This window comes from Lipotes vexillifer, unplaced genomic scaffold (assembly GCF_000442215.2).
Source record: "Lipotes vexillifer unplaced genomic scaffold, Lipotes_vexillifer_v1.1 scaffold970, whole genome shotgun sequence".
In the NCBI taxonomy this organism is placed as follows: domain Eukaryota; kingdom Metazoa; phylum Chordata; class Mammalia; order Artiodactyla; family Lipotidae; genus Lipotes; species Lipotes vexillifer.
The window spans coordinates 567,875-575,710 of NW_006783115.1; the positions used below are offsets into that span (position 1 = coordinate 567,875).

General features: G+C 40.5%; 1 pseudogene; it reads left to right on the forward strand.

Annotated features, from left to right (window-relative positions):
- Nucleotides 1–2,727: 2,727 nt before the first annotated feature.
- Nucleotides 2,728–2,936, forward strand: LOC103088635 (60S ribosomal protein L38 pseudogene; annotated as a pseudogene).
- Nucleotides 2,937–7,836: the final 4,900 nt, after the last annotated feature.

Consider the following 7,836-nt stretch of genomic DNA (forward strand, 5'->3'; position numbering starts at 1 on the left):
ATATATATATATATATATATATATATATATATATATATATATACACTATCATCCAATACCCTTTTAGACTAGGAGACAGTGGTTCCCACTCTCATATTTGTGCTGGAAAAAATACCCCCAAAAAAGTTCTTTTGGGAGGATATATGTACCTGAAGGAAGGAGATGCAAGAAGTCATGGAGAACAAAGAAACTGGTAAACATATGGGTAAATATAAATGTGCATTGATTGTAAAAAGCAATAACAGGATGTTCTGGAGGAGGATAGAGATCACGGTTAACTCTAGAGCAGCAGCATCCAATAAAAGTTGAGGGCTTCCCTCAGTGGCGCAGTGGTTAAGAATCCGCCTGCCAGTGCAGGGGACACAGGTTCAAGCCCAGGCCCAGGAAGATCCCACATGCTGAGGAGCAACTAAGCCCACGTGCCACAACTACTGAGCCTGCGTTCTGGAGCCCACAAGCCCCAACTACTGAGCCGGAGTGCCATGACTACTGAAGACCCCATGCCTAGAGCCGGTGCTCCGCAACAAGAGAATCCACTGCAATGAGAAGCCCGCGCACCACAATGAAGAGTAGCCCCTGATAGCTGCAACTAGAGAAAGCCCACGCGAAGCAATGAAGACCCAACGCAGCAAAAAGAAAAAAAGGTCTCAATTTGATCACTAAAAAAAAAAAAGGGAAATAAAAGTTGAGCCACATATGTAATTTAAAATTTTTCAAGTAGTCACATTAAAAACGTTTTCTTAAAGCAGGTGAATTTAATAAAATTAAAAGCAGGTGAAATTAATTTTAATAATATATTTCATTTAACCCAATGTACCCCAAAATATCACTATTTCTACCATACAAGCTGGTATGATTGCAGGGAAAGTGAGCTTAGAAATCACTTCTCTTTTAAATCTAAAATATACAACATTAACAAAGACTGGGGGCAATGCTCAACTCACACTGTTGGAAGGACTAGAGAGTAATATAACTTTTCTAGAGGGCAATTTGGCAGGATCTATCAAAATTTCACTATGCGTGATTTTTTTCTCCAATAATAATACCTCTCCTGAGAATTTTTCCTGCAGGAAATTTCACGAGGTTCACAAAGCCTGAACATTGCTATGAAGCATGGGGTGTTCATTGTTTTGTAGTTTGTGATAATGAAAAAGAGGAAACAACTTAAATGCCCATTGAGTGGAGGATTAACTGGATTATGATGAATCCACACTATGGAATCATCATAACTGTGGAATACTGGGTAATCTTTAAAAAGCATTAGCTGAACTTAAATGTAGTGACAGGAAGCCAGACACAGAAGGCCATATATTACATGATTCCACTTATATGAAATATCCACAATACGCAATTCCATAGAGACAAAAAGTAGATCAGTGGTTGCCAGGAGCTGGGAGGTGTGAGGAAGGGAAATGGGAAGTGACTGCCAGTGGGTATGGGGTTTCTTTTTGAGGTGATGAGAATGATCTGGAATTAGTGGTGATGGTTGCACAAACTTGTGAATGTACAAACACCCACTGAACTGTACACTTTATTTTAAAGGGTAGAAAAACAAAAAAAAGCAAGTCGCTTACAAATATGTAGTGTGTGATCTCATCTATGCTTTTAAAAAAATCTGTATGTTTACATGTTGTATATAATGCATGTGTATGTAAACACACAACTGAAAGGATAAACAACAGTTAACTGTGGTTTTTTTTAGGGAGAAATAAAGAACTTAAGAAGATTTGTTACAGGGACTTTTGCTTCCCACAGGTGGACTGAATTATTTTGAATTATATTTTTACAAATTTTCCTTTTAAGACAATTAAAATATTTCTGCTTAATTGACAAGCAGGAAGCGTTTTAAAAAACGGGAAACTAGAGTAAGCCAAATAATTAGTATGGTCCTGTTGATTATTTGATATAAAAAATGTAGATAAAAATTATAATTTTTATAATTGTAATTGTAAAATATTATGAATTATATTATAATATACATATTGGATTGGCCAAAAAGTTCATTCGGGTTTTCCTGTAAGATGTTATGGAAGAACCCGAATGAACTTTTTGGCCAATCCAATAATTATAATGTTATATTTTATTATTCTATTGATATTATCTTTTATATAATTATAATATTATAATAAATTATAAAATAATAATATACATATTCTGCATGTCCAAAATGACATAATGATATTTATTCAGCTTTCTTCTTTGTCAGGTTCCACGCTAAGCCTCTCATAATGGCTTTCTCTCATATAATCTTCTCAGCATATCCTAAGGTAAGGGCTATGGTTATCATCCCCATCATTGCCATTTACAACAGAGGAAACAGGCTCAGAGAGATCTCATAGGGAAGCTTAGAAGCAGTGGGCTAGAGATATAATTTTTTTTTTTTTTGGCTGCACGGCTTGTGGGATCTTAGTACCCTGACTAGGGATTGAACCCGTGCCCTTGGCAGTGAAAGCACGGACTCTTAACCACTGGACCGCCAGGGAATTCTTGAGATATAAATCTGAGTGTGTTTGGTACCAGAACCCAGGGTCTTATCCTGCAGCCGGTTAGAAAAGATTGGAATACAGGCTGGGAAACAGCATAAAAAGTGGAGAAGTGGCAGTGAGTGTCTCTCAGGCTGTATGTGGGGAATGGGGGCTAATCTCCGTGGTAATCCAGGCTGGGTGACATCTGGGGACCCCGGGCCTGGATCGAAGGTGCCAGCCAGGCCCTCTGTGCCTCATCGCCATGGCTCACAAAATTGAGGAAATCAAGGACTTTCTGCTTACAGCCAGGCGAAAGGACGCCACGTCTGTCAAGATCAAGAAAAATAAGGATAATGTGAAGTTTAAAGTTCGACGCAGCAGATACCTTTACACCTTGGTCATCACAAAGAGAAGGCAGAGAAGCTGGAGCAGTTCCTGCTCCCAGCTTTGGCAGTGAAGAAGCTGAAATGAGCCACGCGTGCTGATTTGAACTGTACTAAAATTTTAAAAATTAAAAAAAAGAAGAAAGAAAGTGAAAAAGTCACTAAGGAGATAAATATTGATGACAAGAGCAGTGAAACTTACCTGTGACTTTATATAAACTTAGATGAAGATGCCCATTTAAAGATGGTCCCCAAAAGACAGGCTGTACCCTGAAGCAGGGAAGATAAGCAACTCCTGGGGAGGCCAGATATCCCCTGGAAGGGGAGAAACTGAACTGATTGTCAAGAAGATAGTTTTGGGCAAACAAGAACCATCTTCAAGATTCTAGAGTTTTGTGAGCAAGAGATGCCAAAATAAATCCTCTCCTGAGTGCTACATTCAGTGTCGCCGTTCGTTTCTGTTGGGGCCAACACTCTATTTGTTCACTTACCATTTACTGAATGTCTACCAAGCCCTGTGCTAGACTCTGAAGACGGAGACATGGATGAAACATTGTCCGTACCTTCAGAGAGATTCCAGGCTGGAGCAGGAAGACAGACATGTAAAGTGATTCTTACAATTCAGAGTGGCAAGGGTTCTGATATAAATTTCCACAGGGTGCTACAGGAATACAGGAGAAGGGTACCTGTCCCTGCTGTGTACACCAAGGAAGACTTCTTGGAAGAGGTGACCACTTGAACCCAAAGAATTTGTGGGAATTAGCCAAGTGAAGGAGGGAGTAAAGGGCATCCCTGGTAGTGGAAAGAGCAAGAACACGGGTGGGGGACATGGGGGTGTAGAAACACCACGGCTTGATTGAAACAGTCATTGTCAGACATTGCTGGAGCTACAGGGATGAGTGTGGGCTCCATGAGGGCAAAGCCCACTCTTTGTTCTGTTCCCCATTGTTACTGCAGTATCCAGCATGGTGCCTGGCACACAGTAAAGGTCAGAACTCCAGTAAGGAGTGTGGGAACAGAGGGGAGGAGATGGACTCCAGGGCTGGAATGTGTGAGTGACTGAAGGGTGTATATATCTGAAAGGACTTTGGCTATGAACAAATGCGCTGAAAAGTGAAATTTCACATTCCTTGGGGTTTTGCCTTTTGGGAGTTTCCTATTTGTAAAAATACAGATTCATTGCTATTTGACATTGGAATTGTACAACAAAGAATGTTGCTCACCACCCGTTTCTACAAGGATTAAGTCATTAGCCACTGCAGTGATTGACCGACAGTGCACCCTGACAGGAATTCAGGATGAAAACCAGGATGGGGCACTCTGTGCTTTAGAAAACAGGCCCCTTACATAGTTAGGGTGTATATTCCAGGAAGAATTTTAATGAACCCAGATTCTTGCATCTTCCCATACATAGTAAAGCATTAAAATCATGAACTGAGATACCTGTTACTTGTGACTAGCAGTAACCGTTTACCGAGATGTATGCTTGACTGCACGTATTCCCTCACCAAAATCATATGTATACTGGCATCTCCATCTACGTCTTTGAAGCAGTTCCTCAGAGTTACTTAGAGGCTCTTTCCCAGGCTATTGTCCTCAAGAAGGTCCCTGAATAAAACTGAAACACACAATTCATGTTGTGCGTTTTCATATTTCCATCGACAGAATGGTCAGAAATACATGTTGAGAAGAAAAAGGAGGTCTAGGGTAGTTAAACCTAAAAGTAACTTACTTGTCCAGGAATCTAACCTTCCATCTCCTTTCTATTTCCACAAATGCCCTATATCTTCTGAAGGCACCCACCTGGAACCCCTGCCTCTCCAGAACCCAGCCGAGAATCAAGACTGCCAAGCCACAAAAACAAAGGTCATAGAGTCCACAGCGGAGCAGGTAATTTTCTCATTTAGTGTCTCTGTATTCTTATTTTACCAAGAGTTCTAATAAGTTTAGTCGTCTGGGTTCCAAGGTAGAGAATGTATAAAGCAACAAATTAAAGCAGCAAATTGACAGGAGCAAGAAGCACAGTTATGTTAGTAGTTACCGATTGTTGGACATCTACTGCCTGCAGGGTACTTTACTGGCGCATGCCTCATCAAATCCACTCAATAACTCCCAGAAACGGAGGCTCCAAGAGGGGTAAATAACTTACCTAAGGACACATGGAAACGTAAGCAAACCTGGCAGATAGGAGGAACCAAACCCGGGCTCAGTACCTAACCCGCAGGAGGAATTAAAGAAACAGCAGTCTGGGGCCATTTTGTGTGTGAGATAAACCCTTCTAGTTCCCACAGATAGCAATGTTCAGACACAAAAGGTCATTCCTGGAATCGTCATGAGAAAAGATTGCATTGTGTCCACTGTGCTCTGTTCAGAGTAAGGGAACTATGTGCTACATTTCAGAAATACCAGATAAGTGGGTGAGTTCTGGCTTTGTCCATGAGCTGTGACCTTGAGCACACTGCCGCTTTTCCTCTTCTGATGGTGAGGGTTATTGTTTGAACCAACAATCTCTGAAATTCTTTGAGTTCCAGGCAGCTTGGACCAACTCCTATCTCTTGGAAGACCTTGGCTGTGGAACCCAGAGTCCATTCAGGGCTGAGAGCGCCACCTGGTGATTCAACCTTGTAAGTGAGATTTTTTTCACTTCCTCCTGTGCCCAGCCAACCCAGTCGACAATTCCAGTTTAGACCTGCAGGATGGTTTTTTCCCCTAACTCCTTGAAGTTGCTTTTAAAATGTTGTGAATATGTGCATTTTCCTGGGAAGAGGGTACATAGATTTTCATCTCAAGTTTCTTAATCCTCCCTTTCCCCAGTCCAAGTTTTTACTTCTGTCAGTAAATGTGAGGCCCAGAGCAGAAGTGATTCATTCTATAAACATGGGCTGGAGGCTGTGACTTTGTTTGGAAAGTTATTTCTCTGAGCCTCAGCTTCCTCATTTGTAAAATGTCGATAAGATTTGTACCTCCTTCTGAAGTTTGCTCAAAGAATAGGAGGAGAAATTCCATAGAAAGTGTGCCTGGCAAGAGCATTATTATATATTATGAGGAAATTTTCTCAAAATCTTGCAAGAAGTCAGCCATTGGCTGGAAAAGCCAGGATGCAAGTAGGTACTGTGCCTCTGCCAGTTTAGCAGAGACAGGGAATTCTAGACAGGGAATGAAAAAATCTTAGAGTGGAGTTAAGTTTAATGCACTTGTCTTTGAGAAATGGGATGGAACTTTTGCAAGGTGGGAGAAAGAATTGAAGCGAACAAAGATCAGATTCTGGGACCCTAACAGGTTGGTAATTCCTGGCTACACAGCCGAAGGAGTTTGACTGAAATCTTTGGAAAAAGAAAAAATAATGGCATAAAACGCTACCTGACCACGTTCCAGGCCAGTGCCTTGGCATACTGAGAGCCCAATCAAAGTAAAGAGAGGCAGGCTTTTGTAAAATGCCAGCATCTGCTCATAGTAGAGCATCAAAGGAAGCAAGAACAATCTTTTCTCCAGAAGACGTGAGTGGAATGATGGTTAAGGCAGAGAGGAAACTAGAAAAGAAGTGCCCCAAGTTCTCTGAGTCCCTTAGTGGCTTAAATATCTATTGAATGTCCATCAAGTGATGAATGGATAAACACTATGTGTTATCTCCATACACTGGAATATAATTCTGCCATAAAAAGAAAGGAAATACTGATACCTGTTACAACATGGATGAACACATTATGCTAATTGAAAACTTTATGCTAAGTGAAAGCAGCCAGTCACAACACATAGTGTTTGGTTTCATTTATATGAAATGTCCAGAATAGGCAAATCCGTAGAGACAGAAAGCAGATTAGTGTTTGCCAGGGGTTGGGTGTGGCGGGTGGAAGGAATTGAGAGTAATAGCTAAAGGGTAAGGGATTTCTTTTGGGGGTAAAAAAAGTCTAAAATTGATTGTGGTGATGGCTGACAACTCTGTGACTATACTAAACACCACTGAATTGTAGACTTTAAATGGGAGAATGAAAGTGTGTTATGTGAAACATACTTCAACAGTGATGTTGAAAAAAACTCTCATTGAACATCACACATCTGGGTAATAACAATAGATGGATCCTCTATCATTACATAAACTTTGAAAACAAGTGTTAACAGGTATGTAATATTCCAACGGGTGCATATTAGGTAACCAGCAATTAGGTAACCAGTCTCCAGAAGTTGGTGAGACTTGTCCCTGGGGAAGAGGACTGAGGCCTGGGGGAGGTGGACAGATGGCTCACTTTCAAGATATAATTGCATTACAAAAGTGCTTGGATTTTGTTTGTTTAATTTAACTTTTTATTCACAAACACCAGTGACGTATCTATGGTCTCTGTCCCATCTATGTATCATTTTCCCCCTCATTGTTTTGTCACTTTCCCATTTTTTTCTGCTTTAAAAAAATTTGTGGTAAAATACACATAACATAAAATTTACGTCTTGGGAGTCCCGTGGTGGCCTAGTGGTTAGGATTCCGTGTTTTCACTGCCATGGCCCAGGTTCAATCCCTGGTCGGGGAACTGCAAGCCGCGTGGCGTGGCCAAAATAAAAAAATAAAATAAAATGTACTGTCTTAACCTTTTTTTTTTTTTAACCTTTTTAAGTGTATGGTTCAGTGACATTAGGTACATTCACATTGTTGTGCCACCATCAACACCATCCATCTCCAGAACTTTTCCTCTTGCAAAATGGAAATGACAGATAAATTAAACATCTCCCCATTTCTCTACCCACTCCTCACCCCCTCTACTTTCTGTCTCCAGGAACTTGATTGCACTAGGTACCTCTCAAATAAGTGGTGTCATACAGTATTTGTTCTTTTGTGACTGCTTTATTTCACTTAGCACAATGTCTGCAAGGTTCATCTGGACGTTTTTTTTAAACCATTAGCATTTTATTAGTTTTCCAGTTAAAAAAAAACTAGTTAGTTGTCAAAAACACACAATGTCTATTTTTAATATAAAGTTAAGGGAAAAAAGCAGGAA